At 39.1% G+C, this 16,286-nt stretch overlaps 1 long non-coding RNA gene across 1 annotated transcript in view; it reads right to left on the reverse strand.

Moving 5' to 3' along the window:
* LOC146708891 (uncharacterized) overlaps window positions 1-8,963 on the reverse strand; it is a 78,306-nt gene extending 69,343 nt beyond the window's left edge. Inside the window, exons 1-3 of the long non-coding RNA XR_014920634.1 lie at window positions 8,513-8,963; window positions 8,217-8,279; window positions 2,658-2,852 (exon numbers count right to left, since the gene is read on the reverse strand). This is a non-coding gene — a long non-coding RNA (uncharacterized LOC146708891). The remainder of the gene's footprint in view (window positions 1-2,657; window positions 2,853-8,216; window positions 8,280-8,512) is intronic.
* Between the last annotated feature and the right edge of the window lie 7,323 nt (window positions 8,964-16,286).

A 16,286-nucleotide genomic window follows, 5' to 3' on the forward strand; every position in this document is an offset into this window, starting at 1 on the left:
GCATTATAACTACTGCACTTTATCCCTCCTCGGCTCAAGATTGTGAAATTTCAACTATGTCAAACATATTAGTCGTAAGTGTTCCTGAGTCAGTGTCGGGAAACACTACATAACCCACCAGCCCAGACTCTAAACTATATTTCTGCAATATTGTTGGTGGGAAGATATTAATTATGTAAGACATATCACTTTCAAAGTTCAAACAACATCTTTCTCTTGTTGGAGCCCTTCTGGACTAATTCAGTCAGATTTCCAAGTAACTATCAGAGGTGTATTTTTTCTTTATTTAGTGCTCTATGTACAGTGTATGTACCACATGCAGTAATATGGTTCTAATAGTTAAGGTTTAAGGTTATGGATTTAGGTAAATTAATTTAAGCAATATAGTTTCCAACAAATGTGACTAAAAGCCTGTCCAGTATCAGTTAAAGCTGGGCTGAGTGATACCGTTCTGGCTTGACTGATTACATAAAATGTAAATTAACAACTTTTCAGAATATTATTATGAAATCAGAATATTTGATCAGAATTAACTACAGTGTAGAAAATTTGCATAGAAAGCACAAATTTTGGGCTTACGTGCCGTCACATGATAAATCTGAACATGTTTCTATTCTGAGAAACTGTTTTGCAAAAGCAGCGAAACGCCTGTTTGACTATTTTGACCCTTTGCTTACATTTACATTTATTCAATGTAACTAAAGTAAGGTTTCTCATTAGGATCCTATTACTGGATCATATTTACTGATTCATTAATGTGTATATCACTGCAATGTTGCAGGTGGGGATGGTTGCTTTTACATTAATGAAATACATTAGGGTTTCTGTCTTTATCTACGTGGGCGATCCCAAAAGTAAGGTCTCCAAATCTATGGTGACGTAGGGAAACTGTTCTTACGGCTGTTGGCCACATTGTTGTGACTGGTGCTTCCTCCACTCCCAAACAAGTATGTGCAGCTTCACTGGGATGCTCAATCTTGGCTTGGCAGCCCTATGAAAATTGAGCTCCCGTTGAACGCTACCGCCAAGTGTGAAGTTCGTGCCTTTAAAGTGATGTAAATACTATAGAAAAGAAATGGTTGTTTGTATTTCTAAACATATAGGAGGTCTTACTTTTGGGATTGCCCTCATATAATGACATCATTTAATATTAGATTTAGATTCAAAAATATGCAAAGTAAGCAAAACCTTTGAAATAAATGACGCTGAATACAAAGTGTAATATCTTCATCATAAATTTTATCGGGTAGAAATGGAAAGTAGCATAACATAGTAATATTTAAATAAACTTTAAGCATGGGGGTACCAGGTTTGTTATTCATGTGGAAAGCACCTTTGGACCCTGATTGTTCAGTGGATTCAAATGTAGTTGCACCCCTGCACCTCCTCAAAGAAAACAATGCAGGAGCCTAATCTGCTTCCAAAGGAAACGTTGGCGAGTCATGTGTTTTGTCATACCAGGTGTATGGCATGTTCAGTCAGAAATCTGCTGTAAGGAGGTTTTGCTATGAGTTCCAGGTTGAACAACAGGTTTTCATGAAATGGTGTAAAACACTGTGGGCAACAGGGTCACACTTCAGGCGCAACCATGAATCAGCAGTAAACCCTGCTGTATGTAAAACAACTACCTTTGGTTCAATACTTGTGTAAAATAACAGCGTGGTTGACACACTGCCATTCATATTTCCAAATTCATTTTTTTCAGTTGCTCTTTACTTGAGGTATTTTTGTGCACCTTTTTCTTTGAAATAGGCTCAAATTATTTTATTAGATTCAAGTCAGGTGACACTTTTCTAGGACATAGTTATTGTTCTTTCTTTTCTTTCTTTCTTTTTTTCCTTTTCTTTTTTTTGTTGTTGAAAATATTAAATAATCTTCACCAGTGTGCTATGGAATGTAATCATAGAATATATGGTGCCATCTATAACTGTCATCTCCCCAACTCCTTTTGCAATCACACAGCCCTTTATGATCACACTCCCACCTGTGTGCTTCAGTGTGGGGTCTATGAATTCACTGTGGTCAAGCTGGACAGGCTCACATAACTCTGCTGGACCCCATTTGGACAGAACACATTTGACTTGGTCTTATCTGGCCAAAGAGTGTATCCTGATATTCATGTTTGTAAGAAAGTTTTATGTTACAGTTATGTATGTGTGAGGAAAATAAAGGTAAAAAATCCTTACTTTTTAATTTTATTTGTTTATTTATTTTATAGAGGCCTTTGCACTTGTTTGAGTGGTCACAGAAATTAAAGCACTTGTCACTAATCTGATTGGTTTTTTTTTTTTCAAGTAGAGCACTCACATTAGTGCAGCCTCCATGGCCCAGATTTATAGAACTTTATTCGTCCCATACTATTTTATAGTTTTACAGCCAAGTTTTATCAGTCAGAATCGTCTGGCTTTTCCACCATGCAGATGGACAACGGTCATATTGAAGAGTGTACTCAGTTAAATATCAGCTATCATAGATTTTCTAAACTCTGTCAGAAAGTAGAAACCGTGAATGCACCTCTAGATGATATAAGCAAAAAACCAAAACACAATATCAAACATGGTTAACACTTTTTTTTTTTTTTTTACATATTAAAAAAAATCAGTTCTTAGTACTGTTGGCACACACCAACACCAAAAAGGGTTCAGATCTACTGGCACCTGTTTGTGTGGCTTCCTCCCACAGTCCAAAGACATTGATGTTAGGTTCGCTGCAGACTGTAAGTTGACTGTAGGTGTGGATGCAAGTATAAATGGCTGACTGACTCTGTGTGACATTGGTGTCCCATCCTGGGTTAACTCCAGCTCACACCCTATGATAGCTGAGATAAGTTCCAACCAAACCAGGACCCTAAACTGGAAGAATAAAAAAGATGGAAATTGTTATTTATTGTCAGTTTCAGGTCAATAAAATTTATTTTTGAGACTTCAAAATTAACAGTTTATGGACTTTTAATATTTGTAACCTTGACTGACTATTGCAGTTGTTTTAATCTATTTACATCCTTCATTACACACACACACACATCACACCCCAAAAAAATTAAAAACCATAAACATGAAAACAACTATGAAAGAGACTTAAAACAATCTGTGCCTAAGCTTCACAGAGTTAAAAGGTTAATACCTATACACATTCACAGTATGTATTTTGTATTTAGAGAACCTTATATTACATAAGTTTAACTTTACAACAGTTGAGTGTTCCAGCCTGTTAAAATAAAACTGCTGTATAAGCAGTTTTGAGAAAATAGACAATCTGGATATGATATAGGCAGATCCCATTGCAGCTTGAGTGTTCTTGTACTGAAGGGCCATCTATAAATTGTTTTGGCCTCAACTGCCAGACACGTTTTTGAGTCTCTGAAAATACAGGGAGTGCAGAATTATTAGGCAAATGAGTATTTTGTCCACATCATCCTCTTCATGCATGTTGTCTTACTCCAAGCTGTATAGGCTCTAAAGCCTACTACCAATTAAGCATATTAGGTGATGTGCATCTCTGTAATGAGAAGGGGTGTGGTCTAATGACATCAACACCCTATATCAGGTGTGCATAATTATTAGGCAACGTCCTTTCCTTTGGCAAAATGGGTCAAAAGGAGGACTTGACAGGCTCAGAAAAGTCAAAAATAGTGAGATATCTTGCAGAGGGATGCAGCAGTCTCAAAATTGCAAAGCTTCTGAAGCGTGATCATCGAACAATCAAGCGTTTCATTCAAAATAGTCAACAGGGTCGCAAGAAGCGTGTGGAAAAACCAAGGCGCCAAATAACTGCCCATGAACTGAGAAAAGTCAAGCGTGCAGCTGCCAAGATGCCACTTGCCACCAGTTTGGCCATATTTCAGAGCTGCAACATCACTGGAGTGCCCAAAAGCACAAGGTGTGCAATACTCAGAGACATGGCCAAGGTAAGAAAGGCTGAAAGACGACCACCACTGAACAAGACACACAAGCTGAAACGTCAAGACTGGGCCAAGAAATATCTCAAGACTGGTTTTTCTAAGGTTTTATGGACTGATGAAATGAGAGTGAGTCTTGATGGGCCAGATGGATGGGCCCGTGGCTGGATTGGTAAAGGGCAGAGAGCTCCAGTCCCACTCAGACGCCAGCAAGGTGGAGGTGGAGTACTGGTTTGGGCTGGTATCATCAAAGATGAGCTTGTGGGGCCTTTTCGGGTTGAGGATGGAGTCAAGCTCAACTCCCAGTCCTACTGCCAGTTTCTGGAAGACACCTTCTTCAAGCAGTGGTACAGGAAGAAGTCTGCATCCTTCAAGAAAAACATGATTTTCATGCAGGACAATGCTCCATCACACGCGTCCAAGTACTCCACAGCGTGGCTGGCAAGAAAGGGTATAAAAGAAGAAAAACTAATGACATGGCCTCCTTGTTCACCTGATCTGAACCCCATTGAGAACCTGTGGTCCATCATCAAATGTGAGATTTACAAGGAGGGAAAACAGTACACCTCTCTGAACAGTGTCTGGGAGGCTGTGGTTGCTGCTGCACGCAATGTTGATGGTGAACAGATCAAAACACTGACAGAATCCATGGATGGCAGGCTTTTGAGTGTCCTTGCAAAGAAAGGTGGCTATATTGGTCGCTGATTTGTTTTTGAATGTCAGAAATGTATATTTGTGAATGTGGAGATGTTATATTGGTTTCACTGGTAAAAATAAATAATTGAAATGGGTATATATTTGTTTTTTGTTAAGTTGCCTAATAATTATGCACAGTAATAGTCACCTGCACACACAGATATCCCCCTAAAATAGCTAAAACTAAAAACTACTTCCAAAAACATTCAGCTTTGATATTAATGAGTGTTTTGGGTTCATTGAGAACATGGTTGTTGTTCAATAATAAAATTATTCCTCAAAAATACAACTTGCCTAATAATTCTGGACTCCCTGTATACTGAAGTTAAGCATGGCAAGTCATTTGAAGAACATAAACCTTGACAGGGAAGTTGGTGCATTTTGTGCATGATTAACGATCAAAATTGGATAAATGAATAAATAAACAAGCGTATAAATGCATTGAAATATCATGCAAATCGATATTAACTCAGCTTGGTAGGACATTAAACACACTCCAGGTGTCCCAACAAAGGTAAAGCTGATGTAGTTATTGTCCAATATTCTAAAGTTTGATATGTTCCGAATGTCATCAGAGCTTCATCAGTTTCTGCTGCTGGATGTGCAGGAACACTGAGCATCATTCTGCAATGAGAACCTTTTCTTTCAGAGTCTATGCTCAAAAGCTACATTTGGGGTGATGTGAGTAAACTAGGGGGTTTCAATCAGCAGGCAAGAGATGTTTCTCAGTGTTACAGCTTCATTTGTTGTGTGCTAACCAAGTCTGAACAGGACAGAGAGCTAATTGAAGAGAAGGCTTTAAAAGTAAATATGCTGCCTTGAAAAATGTTGATGACAACATGAAAGAGTCTTATGATTAAGCGGCACTGCGATGTGAAGTTTTGTGTAACAAGGTGGTTGACATTCACTGACACGTTCAGATTGCATTTACATTAAAGCTTTAGCATTTCCAACATTTACTTTTTTAAGACAATGCTATTCACAGAGAAATACTGAACAGGAAAAGATAAAATTCCTACTTCTTTGCCTTTATTTGATTAGGAAATCAAATTTCTCTCAGAGCCAAACTCAGTTAAGGAGTGAAACATACAAAGTAGACAAATCAATAAGAATCTACAATCATGATAACTTCTCAATTCACTTTTATTTATATGGCACCAAATCACGACAACAGTTGCATCAAGACGCTTTATATTGTAAGGTAATCAGTCAATGGGATTGATAGGTGTCTTTAACAATCATTGCTAATACCATCATAATCTCGAGCTTTATTTACACTTTACACAACGAATCCACATTTTCATAATTTTCATAGTTATATTCTCTGAAGAATCAAAGACTTTACTTTCTGGATGTGGAAAGAATGGAAGTGAAAAAAATTAATTTAAATTGAAAAAAACCCTCATACATACAAAACATTGTGGCATGTTGGGAGCAGCTAGTTATCTCCCATCATGCCTCGGGAACATGTGTTGGCAATTAAGATGATTAAACTGTGTATTTACATTAGTTTTGGCTACGTAACTCTTATGACCGTTCCTGTATTCCGGTGTAAATTCACTAATAGTTGTTGTTTAGAAAGAGACATTACACCACGAGTGAGTTCATGTGTGGAGTTATTGAGCCTCTGAAGCACGATGGACTTATTGCTAAAGGGCTCCCTCCTACTTGGGGTGGAATAGCAGTTCAAGCTTTGTGTGAGTTCTGTGTTGCAAGCTTTTGGTCCATCATCTCACTTTTGCTTTTACCAGCTTCATTTACCGTTGTTTCAGCTTCAGGTCAGGCACATAGCTATCATGGTGCTGTCACACACAACACAACGTAAATGTCTTCATCATGTTTCTTTAGGATAATATTGGTAACATCATTCTAACTAGCCACAGGCTCACTAAATTATCAATGAAGTAAGACATTTTATGTACTAGTAAGACAAATGTTATAAGTAAAGCATTATAACTGCCATTTTCAGGAGAAGTTGGTGGTTGGAGTAATTTAAGTTGTATGAGTTGCTGCACTTCTGTCCCATTGACCTGTTTGTTCAAACTCAACTGGACAATCGAGGGCGCAGCTCTGTTATGCTCACCAATGACCAAAGCTGGTCACACTGAAAGGCAAGCAAGCACCTGATCAGCAAAAGTAGAGCCCCAACACCAAAAAATGTTGGGAAACTGTTGATGGATGGATGGAAACTGTATATAATTAAAAAACAGAATCCAATAATATGCAAATATGACAAACCCATATTATATCCACCATAGAACATAGAGAACACTTGTTTAAACTGAGACGAAAAATATAGCAACAAGAAATCTCAAAAAAAATATTGGGATAGGCTCTTGTTTACCACCTTGAGCATCTCCTCTATTTTTAACAACAGGCCATAAACATCTAAGGAACTGAGGAGAGCAGCTGCTGGACTTTTGGGAGAGGGATGTTTCGCTGTTCTCACCTGATAGTGGATTCTAGCTGCTCAACAATGTCTGCTTTGTTGTATTTTTTAATCTCATGATGCTCCAAATGTTTTAACTGGTGAAATGTTGGTACTGGAGAAGTTCAGCACCTGGGCTTTTCCCCACAATGCTGTTGTAGTAGATACAATATGTGTTTTAACCAGGGGCGATTCTAGGATTAGAGCTTTGGAGGTGCTGAGCACCCAGAGAGCTGCCCAGCCAGGCAAGATAAATCATATGATTCTTAAATTCATAAAGTCTCTCTGTGCCTGGTCCTCGTCTCAAAACATGACATCACTGTTTTGTACATTTTAACACAATTTAATACCACATTTGTGAAAGAAAAGCAGAACACTTTTTTGAAAAGTCTGTAACAAAACCATCAAATCTGATAAAGGTTATTTAAATGCTGCAAAAGAAGAATGGATTGGAATAAAAAAAATACATATCCTAACCTTAATTACTGGGGGAGAATAATGAATGATGCTCTTAGTAAAAAGTAAACTGAGTGCATTTTTTGGACAGAGATTCACTTTTAATGTGTATGTATAATATAATACAAATACATTAAAAAAAACTCCCAAAACAGAATAAATTATTACAAATAAAAATCTTTACTGCAGATACTAATTTTGTGTTGTAAGATTTAGGAGTTTCATGCTTTCATAGTGGTACTTGGGAGAGCTTGACATCTTTTCAGGTGTACTGTAAAAAGTTTGAGAAACACTGATAAGTGTATGTGTGCTTTTGGAAAACATTTAAAGCTGCTGTACAGAATCTTTGAAATAAGCTTAAAACATTTTTAGAATATAAACAGAGCATCTGCTTCTCTTTACAGCTCCTCACTCCACCAGGGCTGTTTGGCTCTTTCTGATAGTGTGCAAATGTGGTGCATGTATTGCAGCAGTCATACAGACAGTTGGCCTACCTATTACTGGCTGAGGTTTTAGTAGAGTTGTGGCTGAACCACATAAAAATATATTATTAATTTTAATCTCCCCAATCAATTATAATGTTATGTTGGAATTTTGTTAAAGAGGGTCAAATGTTTCAACCCAGTTTGTTTTGCAGATTCTGTACAGCAGCTTTAATATAGGGAGGACACAACTTCCAGGTTTTTTCTCTTTGTCAGTTCTGTTGTGCCTGTCACTGTTCCCTGTCTGTTTTCTTACCTGGTTCTTCCTGACCTTGTACTTTCTCCTCACGTTCCCCTCTTTCTTCTCTCCCTCTTTGGACTGACAATCATACACAAATAGATTGTATTCAATTAGATGAAAAATTACATTAATATGAAAAAATATAATTAAGATCACTAACAAAAAGTTCTCTCTCAGTGTACTTTCAACCAAAAGGCAAATAACCAAACCACATGAACATCTAATAAAATATATAAATATTGAAACACTGATCCAACATTATTCTTGATTGACGGATCATTTGATTTTACACTTTTAAAATCTAATTTTACCTGAATGTGGCTCCTTTTAAAAAAAAAAAAAAAAAAAAAAAAAAAAACTTCCTCATATCCATTATGAACCTGGCTGTCTCTCTGTACAAAACACACACGCACACAACAGGAGTTGGGCATTCGGTCAGTTAGCTAGTTAATATCCATTTAAAACAGGACAGTAGTAACAACAATAGGCTACGGAGAATTTTAAGTTTTAAGTTTTAAATAGGCTGTATACATTTCAATGGGAGCAACAGGGCAACATATAGAACGGATTGTAGGGTAGCAAACATCACCGGAAAACAAGTTTTTTTTACACCCAGGTTACCTGGTGTAATGTTTTTCAGTAAAAAGAAACATGGTCTGACTCCTACCTAACTATATAAAGAGTAACTGAAGGTTAAATGCAGCTAACATGTCCTGTTTTAAGCCAGGCACTAACACCTCCGCTCCGCACCGTCTCAGCCACCATCGCTCTGGCAGCAACTGCTCTAGCCAGAGTAGGGGAACGGCGAGCTGGAACAAACCATTTTGGGAAGGAGGGGGGATCTATACTTTTGTTGTTGAAATGTTATGTCTCAACCAGAGGCTGAGCCAGACATTTGAAACACCCGGGGCTTAGCCCAAAAGGGTACGAATGATTTGCTTTGGTACCTGGTCAAACTTAAGCTCTCCTTAGTATGGCTGGCTCCGTTTCTCCAACAGCGCACTCACAGGCAGCAGCTGCCCCGCCCCCTCGCTCAGTCGCTTAGTGCCTGAGCTCGGATCATACCAATATCAGGGGGGATTCACGCACAGTCGTAAATTCCCACAGTGTGCACTATGTGCTTTGAATATTGTGTGTACTTTTTGTTTTATACAGTTGTTAGCCAGGCATCTAACTATGAAAAAATTACACTCCAAAAGACCCCGGGCTTCTGACAAAGCCCAGTAAGCCACCCCCACGCTCCGCCCCTGGTCTCAACCAAGTTCTGTATGCTTTTTATATTTTTAGCAGTGTGTCACACAAAAAGAAAATATTGTCAAAAAAAGTAAGAAATCTTTGGGGGTGCTTTGATTCATTTTTGGGGGTGCTGATTTTAGCCCATTTTTAGCCCCCCAAAAATGGGCTAAAATCGCCCCTGGTTTTAACACTGTCTTGTTGAAATATGCAAGGCCTTCCCTGAAAATGACAGTATCTGGATGGGAGCACATGTTGCTCTAAAACCTGTATTTACCTTTCAGCATTGATACTGCCTTTTCTAGTTGTGCACATTCTAGTTGTGACACAGATGCACTCCCATACCATACTGTATTTCTGTGTTTAATGCTCATTTATTGCTGCTTCTTTGCATGATAAAACTTCATCCTGTGTTTGTGGATGGCACGGTGAGCTGTGCTCAGAGACACTGCTCCTGAGACCACGCAGTGAAAAACAGTGCCTGTTTTTCATTGCAGTGCTGCCCGAGGGCAAGAAGATCACAGCTACCTAGTATATATAGTATATAACATAATCATGACTTGCCCCCTCCTATATCTCTCAGATCTTCATGCTCTGTGCACGCTTTCCTGACAGCTCCTTGTTTCAGACTTGGTGCCACGGGTGTCACACTTTCAGCTGCTCTCTACCTCATCTCTGGATCTCATTACCAGTTCACCTCTGTCAACCAGACTCTAATACATGGTTTAAATCACAGCTCAAAACCCACCTGATTATATCAGACTGGTTTTATAAGCCTCATGTTTTCTATTTAATCCTGTATTTTAAATTTTCTACCTGTTGTACTATTAATCCTGATCTTGTTGTTAATTTTGTGTTATATAGCAACCTTGTATGTTTTGAAAGGCACCACTATTATTATAACCAAGTCTAACAGAAATGTCACAGATCTGAAAGAGTTGACTAAAATTTCAGAGTAAACACACAGAACAGCATGAACAAAGCACACTTCATTGTTACTTTATCTGGTTTTGCTTTCACAAATCCACCATGTATATCGGTGGATAGTCGGTGGAGCACGGACTCTATTTCCTTGAATAAAATAGCCCCGACATGGATGTATTTGCTCAGTGGTGTTTCAATAGCATTTACTACCCTTGCAGATGGCTGCTCTCCTATAGCCTGGAGGAATACAGTCAAGTCTGAGCTGCTTTTAACTGTAAACCAGTGAGCTGGCTTCAGTTGTGTTAGTATTACAAATATCTCGGGGAGAGGAGCATATTTATTTCACCAGCCCTGGCAAATATGAACAAGATAGGACTCAGAACGCTGAAATTTTAAGCTAAAAATGATAGCCTGTGGACACTCTCCTCAGGTTAATAAGACACGAGGAGTTATTTCCAGCCTTTTTGCATCCCAGATCTTTGCCTTGCTATTTTCTGTGAAGCTGCCGAGTTCGGTCATGTAGAAAAATTCAGGCCTCCTCCCCGTGAGAGAGATGATGAGACTAATCCAGGACCATTCGATCAAATGAAACTTTTCAGTCAGGCTATTTTTCAATGTCACATTCCTTTATGTTTGATCCATGAGGTGGGCGTGTCCCACTGGCATCATCTATCATCATCAAGTCAAGCTACTGGGCTCCCCTGGCCACTGAGCAGCAGCACTCGGGAGACTGATGCCTCAGAGGAACATCTGTCAATCAGGAGCTTGTGGAAGCTGGGCTGCGTTTCCATCTTCAATCAACCAAACGAAACTCATGAATCTGCCTCTAAGGCTTGTCCTGATGCCTGTGCAGGCATGAGAGCATACTGGAGATGGGTGCATGCATGCATGCATCCTTGGAAAACAGTGCACACTCACGGTTAGTCACTACTGTGCAATTACTTCCGTCTATCTCTGACATTCCGGTTATCCAAATAAAGATTTTCACAGCTCTGAGCCAATGTGGGAAAACAAGTCTCCTAGAGGAGCAAAGAGTGTTAACATTAATTCTAGATACAGGCACCTGTGTGTGTGTGTGTTTGTGTATGTCTCCTGAAAAGAGTGGGGGAGTCTAAAAGGCAAAAAACAAACATCTTGTGTAGGATGGAGTGACAGCTCAAAGATGGCAGGCTTCCTCAGAGTGGTAGAGGAGCAGCAGTTTATTCTACCACCATTTTTTCTGAGCGCTTTTCAAGGCTAATCAATGGCAGCCTGATCTAAAAACAAAGAACTGTGAGTTAAGCTGTCTATTTAGCAGAAAATATATAAACGTGTCTGGGCTGCTCACCTGGATGGTCCTAGATGAGTTGAAATATCAATGCAACGAAAAGCTGACAGAAGCGCTGACAGAAAGACCGTAGCAGGTAAATCAGAGGCAGTCCCTTGAAGGAAGAAAGAACAGGAGACGCGGCAGATTTTGGGACGTGTGTGGTCACCGAAGGTCGAGCACTCTTCAGACACAGATGATGACAACGTTAATTGGGGTCACTTCTGTGGGACAGCCTGTCTTATCAATGTAATTTTCTTAGGATGATTAGCCCACAGGATAAGCAAGAAACTGTTTCAAACGAGCCAACTTTTCTCCAGATCCTGAGCGGTGAAGTGGGAAAACTGGGATCATTTCATCAAATCATATCTGTGTTTACAAACAATACGTAGCAGCCCTCCTTTGCCAATAATAATAAGTACTGGATGCCAAGTTGCAAACACCATGTCATTAATCTGTTGTGAGCTACACTCAATTACTCCGTTTTCTCCAAGGAGAGAGGAACAGACTGTGGCCTTAACTGTGGTTTCACAACGTCTATAATTAGAGAAACAATTATTCAATTCTGTAATAATCACGGATGCAACAATGCAACACACAAATTGCACCTTCTCTTTGTGTCTTCCTCGCTGTTCCAATTCACCTTCAGGGGTCGTGTGGGGCTAATGAACGTAGCTCGGATGAGCTGCATGCTCCCCAATGATTACAAAAGATATTTCGCTTGTTTATATTCACCATATGGTTGGTGCAACTTTTCAGTGGGGACCTGGGAATGAGGTTACCTTCAACAGAGCTCCCAAATAGCCAGTCTAAACTTTCAATAAGGCTTATTTAGGTGACTTTGTGGGCATTGTGAGCAGGTCTGTTTTTGATATAAAGAAGTATGTCTTTTAAACATTGTTTCTCAAAAAGCTTGGACACTATAACATGCAAGTAAAACTCATTTACAGTAGAGTATAGAGATCATATCAAATATGATCTAAAATAAAACTGATGCCATCACCTTCTCAGGGGTCTGAGTCATTTCAGATAGCTTGAGGTAAACCATAGGACAGTTTTCCATTCAGAATTGGAATTCCTTTATTCTCTCTCTCTTTACCTTAAAGAGGAGAGGCCAAAAGTACTGGGTCACCTGCACATCATGCCTTCAGCAGCTGCTTGGCCTTGGAAACCCATGCCACGAAGCTCCTGCTGTACAGTTTTTCTACTGATGTTAATGCCAGAAGAGGTTTGTCCGCAATTATTGAGTCAACTTGAACTCAGCATGTGCCTGAGCACTTGCTGAGCCTCACTCTGTAACTGTAGGTGTTCTGCCACTTGGATGGTTTCACTTTGCAATGATTTATCTAGGAGAAAAGGAATTTTATAAAATAACTTGTTATAACAATGACATCCTGTAACTGAACCTGGAATTCAGTGAACTCTTTAGAAGACCCGTTTAAAAAAAAACAACAAATATTCATAAAGGCAGACTGCATGGCTCTGTTTTATTTGGTTTGATTTCATACATCTCTGTCAATAAGACTGAAAACAGACGAATTCAAAGAGAAACAGGTGTTCACAAATACACTTTTGAATATATTGTAAATAAAGGTTTTGGAGCAATATATGTGGCCATGCAGACAGCTTCTTTTTCAGGGAAAGCCTTGCTCTTTTCAGCAAGAAAATGCCAAGTTCTATTCTGGACATATGACAGGCACATGTTTCCACAGTAAGAGAGTCTGGCTGCTAATCTGGCTGACTGGCCAGACATTGAAAACATTGCTGAGCTTCTGAAATCCAACATCAGGCATAAATGAGAAAACATTTTTACTTGCAAAACTGCCGAAAGTGGTGCCCTCAGCTCGAAAACACCTCGCTTTTAAAAGAAAAGGTGATGCAACATAGTCGTAAACATGTGAAATGTGCTTCTGATTTGAATTACAAAAAAAGGGATGCTGTTTTTCCACAATATTTCCAAGCTTCAATATGTTAATGTCGTGCAGTTAGTATTTTCAACTAAGTTTAACATTTAAATGTCTTTGTTTACATTTTCCACAGCCTTGCAGCAGTTTTTGGAAAATGCTGCAAAATGGATGTAATGCCAGTAATCTGTGGCAATGTACACTCAGTCTCCAGCAAAATGCAGCAAAGAGACATATTGTCTGTGGTCTCCTGCAAACACAGAGAGTGCTGAGTGTCCAGATGTCAGCACAGTTTTCAGACTGATCGCTTGAGACAAAGTTGGCAATGAAAATAAATCCCTCCACAATCCAGCTCACATCAGAGCTGAAGAAGAATGGGAGAAACGAGTCAGATACTGAGGACGGGAAGTTTCAGGATAACTGCACAATTCCTCTTTAGGAAAAAAAAGAAAAAGTTTCAGCTACTTTTGTTTGAACTGTTGACAAGTTTGCTAACCAGCATTTCAAAGTTCATTTCATGTCTATAATGTTAACAAATGGGAGTCTGGTGATAGAGCTAACAAGCTTAGTTGTCTCTGCAGCATCTATGCATCTTAATGATGTTGAAGAAGCTGGTTGTCTCAGTAATTGCATCTTTGAAGACAACTGCTTCACAGAAAGCGCAAATGCCAATCCTCAGATTGGTAATTAAAAGTGTGCAGTCGAAGCTGGGACGGGATGATTAAGGCAGTATAGCCTCTCCGCTGACAGATGAAGGAATGAAAGCTGTATTGATAGCAGTGCAGAAGAGGTATCAGTGTAGCCTTGTCGCAGTCAGGGCAGAATGTTTTATCCATCCCTGTGCAGCACATTCAAAACAAGCTGAACACACACACATCTAATATAATACAGACTCTTAACCAATTCAGCAGCGGTCTAAATGTTAGCCACAATTTAAGAAACGTTCATGAACCAAATTACAAACATGACTATCTGCCATGTACTATGTAAATTACTTTTCACGCAGGTGGTTAATTTAGTTGCAGAGGTGTCATTATAGACCTGTTTCGTGACGCTGTACCGGACTCTGGGCCACAGCGACTGGAAGGAAACCAGAAATGAATTAAATTTTAACCTGAAAAACTTCAGGTTCAAGAGGATAGCAAATATTATAAAAAAAAGGATGCAATTACCCTTGTGCTGAAAGAACTCAGTGTTCAACACTTGCTTGTTATTTGAACTCTTTCAGCTGTCTGTGAAATACGGCAAACAAAGAAGAAGTATATCAGTTTCTTTACAAATTGGTTGCTTGCTTTTTTGATCTGTAAAGAAAGCATTACAACTGCTGCTCAGTAGTGTTCCAGTATCTGATTTATATTTGTTGCTGTGTGAAATGGCAACAAATTACGGGCAAAACAGGGACACAGTCCTAAATTGCCTCAAGCTGAAGTTGTTTGTTTTTGCTATCATTATCAGGACAATGTAACTTTTGAAAGAAGGAACAACGCTTTCCCTCTTTGTATATGAAAAGTTGAATTCATAAGCAGTAGAACAGTAGAAGTGTCACTTATACAATGAATACTTTGAATATAGCGTTGACTTTGACCTAGACTCATGTGCAAAAGTTGGTTGTTCTCCTGAAATCTCCCTCACTAATATAAGAAACAGGTGGCAGTAGAGATTTGCTGAAGTGAGGCAAGAAGCTCATTAGTTTAAGTTTAGTACATCTGTTCCATAATATCTACATACAGCATGTAGGTTGTAATCTTATAAGGCAACTGTTTGGGTTTTTTGTTGTTGTTTAACAAAAGTAAAGAATTCAGCAAGAAAATGTAATAAAATAATACAATTCAATAGTAAAATGTGTGTGTGTGTGTGTGTGTGTGTGTGCGCGTGCGTGCGTGCGTGCGTGTGTGTGTGCGTGTGCGTGTGCGTGTACTCCACTCTCAGGTTTACTGTGTAATCTCTTGCTCTCTTTTGTCCTGTCTTCCTCCCATCACCTCTAACTGGTCTGTCGGAGGTTTCTTATATATAATACAGAGATATGTAAAGTGTCTTGGGGCAACTGTTGTTGTGAGTTGGTGCTATATAAATGAAAATGAATTGAATTGAACAGAATTGAATAACAGTGTACGGCCCTGCATGTGGCTCAGTCACATGCAGGGCTCAGTCCACTGTGTACAGGACTGGTGTGCTCGAAAAAGTCTGATAAATATATATAAAACTTGTCATAAATATAAAAGTTTAAATCATTTAAAATAACTTATGACCTCCAATATGAAAAAATATTTCAGGATATGTTTTTTTGGTTTAGCAACCAACCCAAAGCAAATCTGCGCATTGACCATATTTGCTGCTTCGTGCAAAGTCTGGTTTTCTTGAGTAGTATCCCTTCAGTTGCAGCAGCATTACGATAACAGCCAGGCCAATTGTTACTACTTATCAGAGGCTTGTTTCAAGTAAATCAACTTGAACCCATTGGCCACCTGTGCCTCTGATTTCCAACAGAACATTGCTTTCTAAGGAGCACTGTGATAGCAGGAAACCTGGCATCAGAACTAAGTGGAAGTGTCAGAAGTCAGATTGTTATTTTAAGCAAAATAGGGGTTTTCACAGAATCTAGACTGAAGGTTTTCAAAGTGGGTGGTGCATGACACTCTAAAACCCTTTGTTTAAGCTTTATCAGTTGTGTCCAAAACACAATCAGGCAGACCGAAAGTGAGGACAACATCGGAAGAT

Source organism: Copadichromis virginalis, linkage group LG5, assembly GCF_057382275.1.
Source record: "Copadichromis virginalis isolate Kocher_CV1m ecotype Utaka linkage group LG5, C_Virginalis_male_GT1.1, whole genome shotgun sequence".
Classification (NCBI taxonomy): domain Eukaryota; kingdom Metazoa; phylum Chordata; class Actinopteri; order Cichliformes; family Cichlidae; genus Copadichromis; species Copadichromis virginalis.